Source organism: Heterodontus francisci, chromosome 38 (assembly GCF_036365525.1).
Source record: "Heterodontus francisci isolate sHetFra1 chromosome 38, sHetFra1.hap1, whole genome shotgun sequence".
Lineage (NCBI taxonomy): Eukaryota > Metazoa > Chordata > Chondrichthyes > Heterodontiformes > Heterodontidae > Heterodontus > Heterodontus francisci.
Genome location: NC_090408.1, coordinates 34,856,582 through 34,871,603, shown reverse-complemented (window position 1 = coordinate 34,871,603; position 15,022 = coordinate 34,856,582).

The following is a 15,022-nucleotide window of genomic DNA, read 5'->3' as shown; positions in this document are numbered from 1 at the left end:
TTGAAGAGAATGAGAAATAAAGTGGGGTAGGGAGTCCGTGACCTTTGGCAATGGACTTTTCCAGTGTTGTACAGGCCTACTCTCATCCAGAGCTTATGTGGTTAGTTAAGTGTGTCTACTGACACATCATTTGTAGCCGCAGTCTCCTGGTGATTTACAGAGTAAATTCCCAGAGCTTTCCCTGGAATTTGTGCCAGTTTTTTTCTTGCTGTTTTTGCTTCCCCTCAGGAGTTGGCATCACGGCACTTGGAGAGAGCATCTGATGAACAATGTGATTGCTCTGGTGGTATTTTCACGTCCGTATTTTCATATGTCCACTGATGTGAGTCTCTAATTGTTAGTATTTACAGAGGAGCCATTGTATGGCTCAGTTGGTAGCTTGTTTGTCTATGGTTTCAAGGCCCTATCTTTAGGGCTTAAGCACATACTCTAGGCTGGCATGGGAGTGCAGGACTGATGGGGTGCTGCTTTACCAGAGATGTTAAATTAAGTCACCATCTGATGGTTCAGCTGCATGTTAACGATCACACAGCAATGTTTGAGAAAGGATAAGATGGTGTCCTGGTTATAGTTCTCTCTCAACAAACAGTTGTTTGTGAGAATGGGGTGTTCACAAAATGGCTGCTTTTAAATAACATTTACTCCAAAGTATTTCATTGAGTGTATTTTCTTGATAGGCTGCTACAGAAATGCAGGGTTAACAAAAGATATTTTTATGTGCCCATCAAACCTCTTTCCCCTCCCTCCAAAATTATTAAAAAAGAGCTCCCAAACAGGAGAGGGAAAGAAAGGTAGACTTGCATTTATATAGTGCCGTTCAGAACTTCAGGATGTCCCAAAGCATTTTTTGGCCAAAGAAATACTTTTGAAGTTTTGTCACTGTTGTAATGTGAGAAATGCAGCAGCCAATTTACGCACAGCAAGCTCCCATAAACAGCAATGTGATAATGACCAGGTAATCTGTTTTTGTGATATTGATTGAGGGATGAATATTGGCCAGGACACTGGGGATAACCCCCCTGCTCTTCTTCAAAATAGTGCCATGGAATCTGTCACATCCACCTGAGAAAACAAACAGAGCCTTGGTTTAACATCTCATTCAAAAGACAGCACCTCCGACAGTGCAGCACCCTCTCAATACTGAACAAAGAGTGTCAGCTTGATTTTTGTGCTCAAGTCCTGGTGTGGGACTTGAACCCACAACCTTCCTGACTCAAAAGGCAAAAGTGCTACACACTGAGCCACAGCTGAGTGGGAAACATTGTGAGTCTGTGTTCCAGACATGGAACCTCAGCAACTGGGAAGCTTGCCCACCAGGAACCCTATCTACAGGGAGTCCCCCACCCAGCTAAATAGGCTCCTGGCCCACTGGGCACCCTGGCCCACAGGGAGCCTCGTGCTCCGCCGACCTGGAACATCATCCACTGGGAGCCTCATGCCCTGCCCTCTAGGAGCCCTGCCTCTTGGTGGCCTTGTCCATCAAAGCCATGCCCATAGGCAATATCACCCAATGCATCTCTCATCTGAATGCACTGCTCATTGAGGTACTGAGTCAAACTTAACAGGAAGGTTCCTGGTTCCAACCATGCTCTGGTGCTGAGCTACGCTAGTCTCAGCCCAGGTGGGGGTGGCCGGGACCTACAATTGGCTTTAGGAACCCAAGTTAGGCTGAAGGGGGGAACCAGTTCCTCATGCCTGGTCATTACCCTGGTCATTACGCTGAGAGAACTTCACATATATGTTAAATGAAGGTGATTTAGGTTCAGCAGTAACACAACCCTGTCCTGTGTTTGAAAGGATCACCTCTGTCTATGTCAGTCCCCATTGGCTTGGCCTCAGGAGCAGACCATAGACTCGGGCTAGAAATGAATATTTTTTATGCAGAAGACGGTGAATAGCTGGAGCAGCCAACACATGGAATAGAGCAAGCAAAGAATGTTATAAGTTGCAAAAGGTCTGATTGATAAGTGCCCTTGGAGGTAGCCTATCAAGCCAGTCAGTTTTATGAAACTATGCTTCAAGATGAGGGCCCACGACCAACCTATCAGGACAACCTGCGATGGGCAGTAAATGCCATCCTTGCCGGTGACAGCCCCATCCCGAGATTAAATAATAAAAGTTTTTGGCAGATAGGGCTATTGAAGAGAATGAGAAATAAAGTGGGGTAGGGAGTCTGTGACCTTTGGCAATGGACTTTTCCAGTGTTGTACAGGCCTACTCTCATCCAGAGCTTATGTGGTTAGTTAAGTGCGTCTAATGACGCATCATTTGTCGCCGCAGTCTCCTGGTGATTTACAGAGTAAATTCCCAGAGCTTTCCCTGGAATTTGTGCCAGTTTTTTTCTTGCTGTTTTTGCTTCCCCTCAGGAGTTGGCATCACGGCACTTGGAGAGAGCATCTGATGAACAATGTGATTGCTCTGGTGGTATTTTCACGTCCGTATTTTCATATGTCCACTGATGTGAGTCTCTAATTGTCAGTATTCGTGGAGGAGCCATTGTATGGAGCACAGATCCAAGATTCTTGTAAAAACCAGCTGGAGTCATTGTCGGGGCTGCTGGAGTTACAGTCAGGGCTGCTGGAGTAACAATCAGGGCTGCTGGAGTGATTGTCAGGGCTGCTGAAGTCACAATCAGGGCTGCTGGAGTCATTGTCAGGGCTGCTGGAGTCATTGTCAGGGCTGCTGGTGTCACTGTCAGGGCTGCTGGAGTCACAATCAGGGCTGCTGGAGTCATTGTCAGGGCTGCTGGAGTCACAATCAGGGCTGCTGGAGTCACTGTCAGGGCTGCTGGAGTCACAGTCAGGGCTGCTGGTGTCAATGTCAGGGCTGCTGTCGAGATCAGGACTATTATTAGCCTCAGAAGAGTAGTCAGAGCCCAGGCTGCCAGCAGAGTCGGACTAATTTCAGTGTTGTGGTTACTTTCAGAGTGGCCGTTGCTTTTGGCAGCAGCACTATGCCAACAGAGCTGTATTAATGCTAGAAAGTGGAAGATAGCCAGTGTCATAGCCATTGCAATATAATCATAGTCTCTATTTACATATTAATATAATCATAGTCTCTATTTACATCTCTGTTCACCCATAGCTCTGCTTCTCACTATTTCCTTACATTACCACAGTGACTATTCCTCAATGATACTTCACTGGCTACGAAGCATTTCAGGAGATCATTAGATTGTGAAAGGTGCTATATAAATGCACGTTCTTCCTTTCTCTCTTCTACATTTGATATAGTATTTCTACAAGGCCTGGAGCGACAGCTCATGAGGAAATCTCATAATTTGCCTGTGGACCCCATTGCGACTGGCACTTTCTGCTGGTCATGGCTGGGTTAAACCTGCAGGTCACTCAGACATTACTGCCTGTACAGAGATCTTTCCATCATCGAGGAAACTCCATAGGCAGAATCAACAGGTTCCAAATGTATCTTTAGAGAGACTAATGAATGCACACTGTGGGGTAGATCTTGGCTTTGTGTAGGTGACAGCGAGTTGACAGCCCATTTTACTTCTCTACTGATTTTAATTTCATTGAAGTCACCAGGAGAAATATAAAAGAGGCTGTGGACTGAATGTCACCCATTTTACACTGTCACACTATTGCAAAAAGCCAAGATCCATCCTTGTGTTACCAACAATGTCCAGAACTGCACTATGAAGCAGCATTAAAAGCCCAGAGCAGTAACACAATGTGGGTAGATCATGATGCCAATACAGATCTGTTTTTTTAACAATGAAATGTTTGATACAATATCCTGAACAACCAATAACATTTATTGCTTTTTGACAGCCAGGAAGGCATGAAAAACCACAGTGATTTCACACCTCACTTGTTTGGAAAGGTCTTTTGCCCCACCCTGCCCCATCCACAAAATAACTTTACACCATCTCGAGTCATGTTTATACAAGTGTGAGAAGCTCCGTAAGTGTTAGAGTGTAAACGTGGGAACAGCAGTGCCCAGAATTTTACCTCTTTACTTCCCTGCCCTGCTATCCATATGATGCCCGACTCTGGCCGTAGCTCTATGCAGTAAATGAGGCCATGTTCATGCACCTGCAGTGACAATCGACTCCGCAGAGGCAAAAATGGAAGTGTAGGCCACCAACTTTTCATAGGGTTGCCAACACTCCAAAATTACCCTGGAGTCTCCAGGAATTAAAAGGTTAATTTCCTGGACACTGCGAGTTAACAAGGAGAAAAATCATCGGAGCATTCAAAAAGATTGAGGGTATTTTTCAATATCTTTGAACTTTTGTTTGTTAGCAATAGAAATATTGGAAATGGAAAAAGACTGTTCGACTGGATGTAAGTTCCAGAAATAAATCCAACCAGTGTTGGCAGCCTTAGCCACGACTCTGATGTGGAGTCTCTCCAGCTGTTTGGGACTTTACGCCAACCTGAGAGAGCAGACGGGGCCTTGATATAATGCCTCATCCAAAAGATGGTACCTCTGACAGTGTCGCACTCCCTCAGTACTGCACTGCACTGTGATTTTTGTGCACAAGCATCGGGAATGAGACTCGAACCCACAACTATCAGCCTCTGAGGCAAAAGTGCTACTGACTGAACCAATTAAGAAAATGCTGCAATTTACTATTAAGGAAGTCTTAACAATGCATTTAGAAAAGCACAGTATGATTAGAACAAGTCAGCATGGTTTTACTAAAGGGAAATCCTGTTTGACAAATTTATTAGAGTTTTTTGAGGATGTAACTAGTAGAGTAAATAAAGGGGAACCAGTCGACGTAATATACCTGGATTTCCAAACGGCTTTTGATAAGGAGCAACACAAAAGGTTAATAGGCAAGATAAGGGCTCATTGAGTTGGGGGTAACATATTAGCATGGATAAAGGATTGGTTAATGTACAGTAAGCAAACAGTGGGCATAAATGGGGCTTTTTCAACTTGGCAGGCAGTGAATAGTGGAGTGCCGCAAAGATCAGTGCAGGGCCCTTACCTATTTACAATCTATATTAATGACTTAGATGAAGAGACAGAGAGTAATGTATCTAAGTTTGCTGATATAGGGTAGGTGGAAAGGTAAGCCTTGGGGAGGACACAGAGAGGCTGCAAAGAGAGATAGGCAGATTAAGTGAGTGGGCAACAAGATGGCAGATGCAGTATAATGTAGGGAGGTATGAAGTTATTCAGTTTGGTCAGAAGAATAGAAAAGCAGATTATTTTTTAAAAGGTGTGAAGCTTTTAAGTGTTGATGTTTAAAGAGACTTGGGTGTGCTTGTACAAGGAACGCAGAAAGTTAGCATGCAGGTACCGCAAGCAATTAGGAAGGCAAATGGAATGTTGGCCTTTATTGCAAGTGGAATTGGAACACAGGAAAAAAGACGTCTTGCTGCAATTGTACGGGGTTTTGGTGAGACCACATCTGGAGTACTGTGTGCAGTTTTGGTCTCCACATTTAAGAGAGGATATACTTACATTGGAGGCAGTACAGCGAAGGTTCACTAAATTGGTCCCTCAGATGAGGGGGTTGTCCTATGAGGAGAGGCTGAATAAATTAGGCCTATACTCTCTGGGGTTTAGAAAAATGAGAGGTGATCTCATTGAAAAATACAAGATTCTGAAGGAGCTGGATAGGGTAGACACTGAGAGATAGTTTCTACTGGACGAGGAATCTAAAACACAGAGGCACAGTCTCAGGATAAGGGGCCAATCATTTAAGACTAAGATGAGGAGAAATTACTTCACTCAAAGGATTGTAAATGTTCGGAATTCTCTACCCCAGAGGGTTGCGGATGCTCCATCATTGAATACATTTAAGGCTGGGATAGATAGATTTTTGGTCTCTCAGGGAATCAAGGGATATGGTGAGCAGGCGGGAAAGTGGAGTTGAAGCCTCTAGTCGTATTGAATGGCGGAGCAGACTTGATGGGCCATATGGTCTACTCCTGCTCCTATTTCATGTGTTCTTGTGAGCCAGAGTTGACAGCTGATCCTTGCAGTTTAGCCCTGCAGTATAACCACTACGACTTAACCAATATAATTCATCCAATGTTCACAGCTCTGAAAAGGCAGGCTGGGATTTGGGTGGCTTTTGGGGGTTTTGGTAGGCCTGAATGGTGAGGCCTGATGTGCCCCCAATATTGGGCTTCATAGCTCATTTCAATGGAATGAGTGAGCTATGCTGAGCTGATAGTGAATCAGGTCTGAAGTTCAGGTAAGTGAGGAAGGGTCTAGGGGTGGCAGGATATCAGTGTGGAGGAGAGATTGCTTTGGCTGATCGTTGGCTGGATTGGGGATTATAAATGGGGTCGGGGGGAACGTAGGATGCTGCCCACATTCTTTTAATTAAAGCAAAATACTGCGGATGCTAGAAATCAGAAATAAAAACAGAAAGTGCTGGAAATACTCAGCAGGTCAGGCAGCATCTGTGGAGAGACAACATTTCAGGTCTGTGACTTTTCATCAGAACAGTTCTTTTAATGCAGAATTCTTAGGAACAAGACGATTTTCTATCACAAAAGATGCTTTTACCTTCCCATTTAAATATCTTGTGAAGAGATGCTGTTTGTGGAGCCTGCGACACACCCCCCACTTTCACCTTTGCTGGCAGGAGTTGATCTCTAAGCATATTTATCTCCATTTTATTACATGACAAGCCAGAATGCCACAGGGCCAGGTCCCTGGGTTTGTTGTATAGGAGCTGGGATCATTAGCCCTCGTGTAGATTTTTAGCTATTGGTTGCCTGAGCATTGGGTCATTTACAGGAAGGCAGAGGGTGAATTGTAAACGCACTGTGTATGAGACCACCCTGCCTCGCCCCCGCCCTCTAAATTGCTCTGACTTTGGCCTTCAAGGTGCCTCCTGATGTGAAGATCTTGCATGGCCGCCAACAATGCCAGTGAAAACTTGTCAGATCTGATAAGCGTGACTCCGCTAGGGTTGCCAGCTCTGGTTGATTGTATCCCTGAAGACTTTATTACATGATCTCCCACCTCCAAGGCCTCTCTCTACTACCATTGGTTGCCCAACACGTCCATCTGGCAAACCACCTTCCCTCACCAATCAGAAAGCTAAGAGACTCAGTACCCCACTGAATGAGTCTTGACTATCAAACAGCCTATTTATTACCCATCTCCAATAATTTTATCTAAAAATCAGAAGTGTTCAAGAAAAATGAGAGATAATGCACAATTTTGCTTACAACGCATAAAAACAGAAAATGCTGGCAATACTGAGCAGGTCAGGCAGCATCTGTGGAAAAAGAAACACAGATTAATGTTTCCAATTGCTCAACTTGCATGAGAACAGGCAAAAGTTAGAGATATAACAAGGTAAAAGAGACAAATGGAAATCCTGTCAGAGAGAAGAGCAGGATTTCTTCAACGGGGGCATTCCGGAAAGAGAAGCGGCTGTGAATAAAACACTCATACAAAAGCACAATACTGTGGATGCAATTTTATTTAATGCCCCTGTGATTTCTCTGCAGGGTATTTCCTGCAGAGTCCTAAAGAAAAACCTTCAATTCCTGGAGACCCCACGTCTGGTATCCCTAGACTCTGGGGAAGACCAGTGATTCAGGCAAGTTTGTGTTGGCGTTGTTGTCGGGTACATCAACCTTGGAGCCTCCTGACACAAACTGCTCCCTGAGATCCACAGAGAAGGTGTCCAGAAACAACAAGCTCTCTTGGTGAGCCCAAGGCACTTGCAGCTCTTCAGTTTATTGCAGAGAGTAAACAAACAGGAGGGGAGACTCCCTGCTGGGAATTAACATTCGGAGTGTGCCTACTGCAGTGTGCCGAGGGGAGGGCCAGTAGAAATAACAGCAGGGAAATGAGTCTCAGAAGATCAAACTGTCACTTGTGGTGTGAAGGTTGAAGACACAGGGAGGAAAATTGTGCCTGATAGAGGCGTAAAGGTGACCACGGTCAGACACATCGATTACATCCGAGATTTATTTACCGCTATGCTATGAAGTGGCTCAGGAGGCCTCTGTTACACAACTGAAATGTCAGCTTCTGATTTATGAAGCTTCCACAGTCGACAGCATTGGCACACAGAAACTTATTGTCCCCTCATCAGCAGAGACCCATTTATTCATAGGTTTCCTGACCTGTTGCCACGGTAATGGGCTTACCCTTCTGCTTGCTAAATGCCCTGACTAGTTTCAGTGCATTAGTGTCTGGCTTCTGAGACCCCGAAAGCCTTAAGCTGCAAGCATGGCAACACGTAAGCTGTTTCAAATTGGATATGGTGGGGTGTGTGAGGTGGGCAGAGGAACTTAAAGGAGGGAGGAAGAATCAAAATTCGACAAGGATACATAGTGATATTGTCCTATATCTCCTCCCTCCAGTAGGTGCTCTAGAGGACGCAGACAGTAGACACGAGCAGTGCAATGTCTTACTGAGCTGGAAAATGGACGAGAGTAATTTGATGAGGATAGTGTGACTTACTCTATCGTAGTGGCCATATTTGTCAGAGGAGAGGCAGAGTTGATGTGCTCGAGTCAGAGCTAGTTGTAAACCTGGTAACGTTCAAGATTGCCCTTCAGAGACTGGGTCACTCTGTTACCCGGAGACTGGGTCACTCTGTTACCTGGAGACTGGGTCACTCTGTTACCCAGAGACTGTGTCACTGTTAACCAGAGACTGTGTCACTCTGTTACCTGGAGACTGTGTCACTCTGTTACCCGGAGACTGTGTCACTCTGTTACCCGGAGACTGGGTCAGTCTATTACCCGGAGACTGTGTCACTATATTACCCAGAGACTGGGTCAGTCTGTTACCCGGAAACTGGGTCAGTCTGTTACCCGGAGACTGGGTCAGTCTGTTACCCGGAGACTGGGTCAGTCTATTACCCGGAGACTGTGTCACTATATTACCCAGAGACTGTGTCACTCTGTTACCCGGAGACTGGGTCAGTCTATTACCCGGAGACTGTGTCACTCTGTTACCCGGAGACTGTGTCACTCTGTTACCCAGAGATTGTGTCACTCTGTTACCTGGAGACTGTGTCACTCTATTACCCAGAGACTGTGTCACTCTGTTACCCGGAGACTGTGTCACTATATTACCCAGAGACTGTGTCACTCTGTTACCCGGAGACTGTGTCACTCTGTTACCTGGAGACTGTGTCACTATATTACCCAGAGACTGTGTCACTCTGTTACCCAGAGACTGTGTCACTCTGTTACCCGGAGACTGGGTCAGTCAATTACCCGGAGACTGTGTCACTCTGTTACCCGGAGACTGTCACTCTGTTACCCAGAGACTGTGTCACTCTGTTACCCGGAGACTGTGTCACTCTGTTACCCAGAGACTGTGTCACTCTGTTACCTGGAGACTGTGTCAATATATTACCCAGAGACTGTGTCACTCTGTTACCCAGAGACTGTGTCACTCTGTTACCCGGCGACTGTGTCACTCTGTTACCCGGAGACTGTGTCACTCTGTTACCCAGAGACTGTGTCACTCTATTACCCAGAGACTGTGTCACTCTATTACCCAGAGACTGTGTCAGTCTATTACCCAGAGATTGTGTCACTCTGTTACCCGGAGACTGGGTCTGTCTATTACCCGGAGACTGTGTCACACTATTACCCAGAGATTGTGTCACTCTGTTACCCGGAGATTAGGTCACTCTGTTACCCAGAGACTGGGTCTGTCTATTACCCGGAGACTGTGTCACTCTATTACCCGGAGACTGGGTCTGTCTATTACCCGGAGACTGGGTCTGTCTATTACCCGGAGACTGTGTCACTGTATTACCCAGAGACTGTGTCACTCTCTTACCCAGAGACTGTGTCATTCTATTACCCGGAGACTGTGTCACTCTATTACCCAGAGACTGTGTCACTCTGTTACCCAGAGACTGTGTCACTCTGTTACCCGGAGACTGTGTCACTCTGTTACCCAGAGACTGGGTCTGTCTATTACCCGGAGACTGTGTCACTCTATTACCCGGAGACTATGTCACTCTGTTACCCGGAGACTGTGTCACTCTGTTACCCAGAGACTATGTCACTCTATTACCCGGAGACTATGTCACTCTGTTACCCAGAGACTGTGTCACTCTGTTACCCGGAGACTGTGTCACTCTGTTACCTGGAGACTGTGTCACTCTGTTACCCGGAGACTGGGTCAGTCTATTACCCAGAGACTGTGTCACTATATTACCCAGAGACTGTGTCACTCTGTTACCTGGAGACTGGGTCAGTCTGTTACCCGGAGACTGGGTCAGTCTATTACCCGGAGACTGTGTCACTATATTACCCAGAGACTGTGTCACTCTGTTACCTGGAGACTGGGTCAGTCTATTACCCGGAGACTGTGTCACTCTGTTACCCGGAGACTGTCACTCTATTACCCAGAGACTGTGTCACTCTGTTACCCGGAGACTGTGTCACTCTGTTACCTGGAGACTGTGTCACTCTATTACCCGGAGACTGTGTCACTCTGTTACCCGGAGACTGTCACTCTATTACCCAGAGACTGTGTCACTCTGTTACCCAGAGACTGTGTCACTCTGTTACCCGGAGACTGTGTCACTCTGTTACCCAGAGACTGTGTCACTATATTACCCAGAGACTGTGTCACTCTGTTACCCAGAGACTGTGTCACTTTGTTACCCGGAGTCTGGGTCAGTCTATTACCCGGAGACTGTATCACTCTGTTACCCGGAGACTGTGTCACTCTGTTACCCAGAGACTGTGTCAGTCTATTACCCAGAGACTGTGTCACTCTATTACCCAGAGATTGTGTCACTCTGTTACCCGGAGACTAGGTCACTCTGTTACCCAGAGACTGGGTCTGTCTATTACCCGGAGACTGTGTCACTCTGTTACCCAGAGACTGTGTCACTCTGTTACCCGGAGACTGTGTCACTCTGTTACCCAGAGACTGTGTCACTCTGTTACCCGGAAACTGTGTCACTGTTTATGGGGAACTAAGAAATGGCTGACCAACTAAATGCATACTTTGGTTCTGTCTTCACAAAGGAGGACACTGATAACATACCAGAAATGTTGGGGAACACAGGGCTTAGTGAGTGGGAGGAACTGAAGGAAATCAGTATTAGTAGATAGATGGTGTTGGGGAAATTGATGGGATTGAAGGCCGATAAATCCCCAGGGCCTGATAAGTGACATTCCAGAGTACTAAAGGAAGTGGCCCTAGAAATAGTGGATGCATTGGTGGTCATCTTTCAAGATTCTATAGACTCTGGAACAGTTCCTACAGATTGTAGGGTAGATAATGTAACCCCACTATTTAAAAAGGGAGGTAGAGAGAAAACAGGGAATTATAGACCGGTCAGCCTGACGTCAGTAGTGGGGAAAATTCTAGAGTCCATTATCAAAGATTTTATAGCAGAGCACTTGGAGAACAGTGGTAGAATCGGACAGAGTCAGCATGGATTTACGAAAGGGAAATCATGCTTGACACATCTACTAGAATTCTTCAAGGAGGTAACTAGTAGAATTGATGAGGGGGAGCCAGTGGGTGTGGTTTACTTGGACTTTCAGAAGGCTTTTGACAAAATCCCACATAAGAGGTTAGCATGTAAAATTAAAGCGCATGGGACTGGGGGTAGTGTATTGCGATGGATAGAAAGTTGGTTGGCAGACAGGAAACAAAGAGTAGGAATAGACAGGTCTTTTTCTGAATGGCAGGCAGTGACTAGTGGGGTACCACAGGAATCGGTGCCAGGACCCCAGCTATTCACAATATATATTAATGATTTAGATGAGGGAACTAAATGTAATATCCCCAAATTTGCAGATGACACAAAACTGCGTGGGAAGGTAAGTTGTGAGGAGGATGCAGATCAGGGTGATTTGGACAAGTTGAGTGAGTGGGAAAATGCATGGCAGATGCAGTATAATGTGAATAAATGTGAGGTTATCCACTTTAGTAGCAAAAGCAGGAAGGCAGATTATTATCTGAATGGCTGTAAACTGAGAGAGGGGAATATGCAGCGAGACCTGGGTGTTCTCGTACACCAGTCGCTGACGATAAGCATTCAGGTGCAACAAGCGGTAAAAAGGGCAAATGGTATGTTGGCCTTCATAGCGAGAAGATTCGAGTACAGAAGCAGGGATGTCTTGCTGCAATTATACAGGGCCTTGGTGAGGCCACACCTGGAATATTGTGCGCAGTTTTGGTCTCCATATCTGAGGAAGGATGTTCTTGCTATAGAGGGAATGCAGCGAAGATTTACCAGACTGATTCCTGGGATGGCGGGACTGACATATGAGGAGAGATTGAGTGGGTTCGGATTATATTCGCTGGGGTTCAGAAGAGTGAGAGGGGATCTCATAGAAACCTATAAAATTCTAACAGGACTTGACAGGGTAGATGCAGGAAGGACGTTCCCGATGGTGGGGGAGTGCAGAACCAGGGGTCATAGTCTAAGGATACGGGGTAAACCTTTCAGGACTGAGATAAGCAGAAATTTCTTCACCCAGAGAGTGGTGAGCCTGTGGAATTTGCTACCACAGAAAGCAGTTGAGGCCAAAACATTATATGTTTTCAAGAAGGAATTAGATATAGCTCTTGGAGCAAAAGGGATCAAAGGGTATGGGGGGAAAGCGGGAGCAGGTTACTGAGTTGGATGATCAGCCATGATCATAATGAATGGTGGAGCAGGCTCGAAGGGCCGAATGGCCTACTCCTGTTTCTATTTTCTATGTTTAATGATGCATGGACCTGGACCCCCAAGTCTCTTTGGACCTCCCCTGTTTCTATCTTTTCACCATTTAGAAAATAAGTTCTCACCACTGGGTAAAGAGGTTTCTCCTGAATATCTCCTATTGGATTTATTAGTGACTATTTCGTATTTACAGGCCATAGTTTTGGACTCAACTCCCAGAAAAAACATATTTTCTCTGTTGCTGCTGTTAAATCTATTTCCTTAGACAATAGCAGTTTTAGAGAAGTCTACCAGCCTGCCAAATTTAACAGCATGAACACTGGAAACTCAGTCACAAATCCCGGGCTCCCAAAGTCTGGCTTAAAATATTAATATAACAAGTGCTTTAAAAAGGGTCACACAAACTACTCAATATTTGATTGCCACATCCCAATGGCAAAATCTTATATAATAGTGCAAATGGGAGCCAAATTACAGATACTGATCTTCCAGAGTCCGAACTAAACAGTGTCAGCGTAAAAATGGCTTAAAGTATCCTTAAAACCAGAAAAACACAGTCACTTCACACCTCTTTGGTAATGAGTTCACACCAAGTACTTGTGACCATTTCACACATTCATAAACCACTGAAATCCTGTTTGAACAAGTGACTGGAATGACACATATGTGAGAGGGTGTAAGCTTGGGAACTAAAGAGTTGAGATACACACAAGCTGTCTCTAATATTTATATATTTGCTGCGTCTAAAAGTTTTTTTTTGGCTCACAGGTTTTTATTTCACTGTTTTAGTGACCTGTATGCTCAGAGGAGGAGTTCCCTGATGAGGACTTTCCGTACTTTGGTCTTCGCTCTTAGACGGGCAAGGTTGAACAACTTGCCATCTGATCTTGTGTGGAGGAAAATTCCTTCTTCTGAAGACTTGTACGCATGTGAGAGCAGCAATGAGAAGAAGATCCCAAACAGTGTAGGTGTGAGAACACAGCCCTGCTTCACGCCACTCAGGATAGGAAAGGGGTCTGATGAGGCACCGCTATGCTGAATTGTGCCTTTCATATTGTCATGGAATGAGGTGATGATACTTAGTAGATTTGGTGGACATCTGATCTTTGCTAGTAGTCTGAAGAGACCACGTCTGTTGACGAGGTCAAAGACTTTAGTGAGATCAATGAAAGCAACGTAGAGGGGCATCTGTTGTTCACGACATTTCTCCTGTAGCTGGCGAAGGGAGAACAGCATGTCAATGGTGGATCACACTGCTCGAAAGCCGCACTGTGCCTCAGGGTAGACACGCTCAGCCAGCTTCTGGAGTCTGTTTAAAACGACTCGAGCAAAGACTTTCCCCCCCTATGCTGAGCAGGGAGATTCCACGGTAGTTGTTGCAGTCACCGCGGTCACCCTTGTTCTTATAGATGGTGATGATATTGGCATCGCACATGTCCTGTGGTACTGCTCCCTCATCCCAGCACAAGCAAAGCAGTTCATGGAGTGCTGAGAGTATAGCAGGCTTGGCATTCTTGATTATTTCAGGGGTAATGCCGTCCTTTCCAGGGGTTTTCCACTGGCTAGAGAATCAATGGCATCACTGAGTTCCGATTTTGTTGGCTGTTCGTCCAGCTCATCCATGGCTGGTAGAGGCTGGGCTGCATTAAGGGTGGTATCAGTGACAACATTCTCCCTGGAGTACAGTTCTAGGTAGTGCTCAACCCAGCGGTCCATTTGCTTGCGTTAGTCAGTGATCGTTTCCCCTGATTTAGATTTGAGGGGGGCGATCTTCTTGATGGTTGGCCCAAAAGCTCTCTTAATGCCATCATACATTCCTCTGATATTTCCGGTGTCAGAGGCCAGCTGAATATGACTGCATAGGTGTTGCCAGTAGTCATTTGCACAGCGCCTGGCTGTTCTTTGTGCAGCGCTTCTGGCTGCTTTAAGTGCTACGGATGTTAACTCGCTGGGGGCTTTCTTACAGTTCAACAGTGCAGGACAGGGTTGCGGCTGCCAGCAACGAATCTGGCCTAACCATCAGCCTCAAGAAAACGAACATCATGGGACAGGACGTCAGAAATGCTCCATCCATCAATATCGGCGACCACGCTCTTGAAGAGGTTCAAGAGTTCACCTACCTAGGCTCAACTATCACCAGTAACCTGTCTCTCGATGCAGAAATCAACAAGCGCATGGGAAAGGCATCCACTGCTATGCCCAGACTGGCCAAGAGGGTGTGGGAAAATGGCGCACTGACACGGAACACAAAAGTCCAAGTGTTTCAAGCCTGTGTTCAGCACCTTGCTCTACAGCAGCGAGGCCTGGACAACGTACGTCAGCCAAGAGCGACGTCTCAACTCATTCCATCTTCGCTACTTCCGGAGAATCTTTGGCATCCGGTGGCAGGACCGTATCTCCAACGCAGAAGTCCTC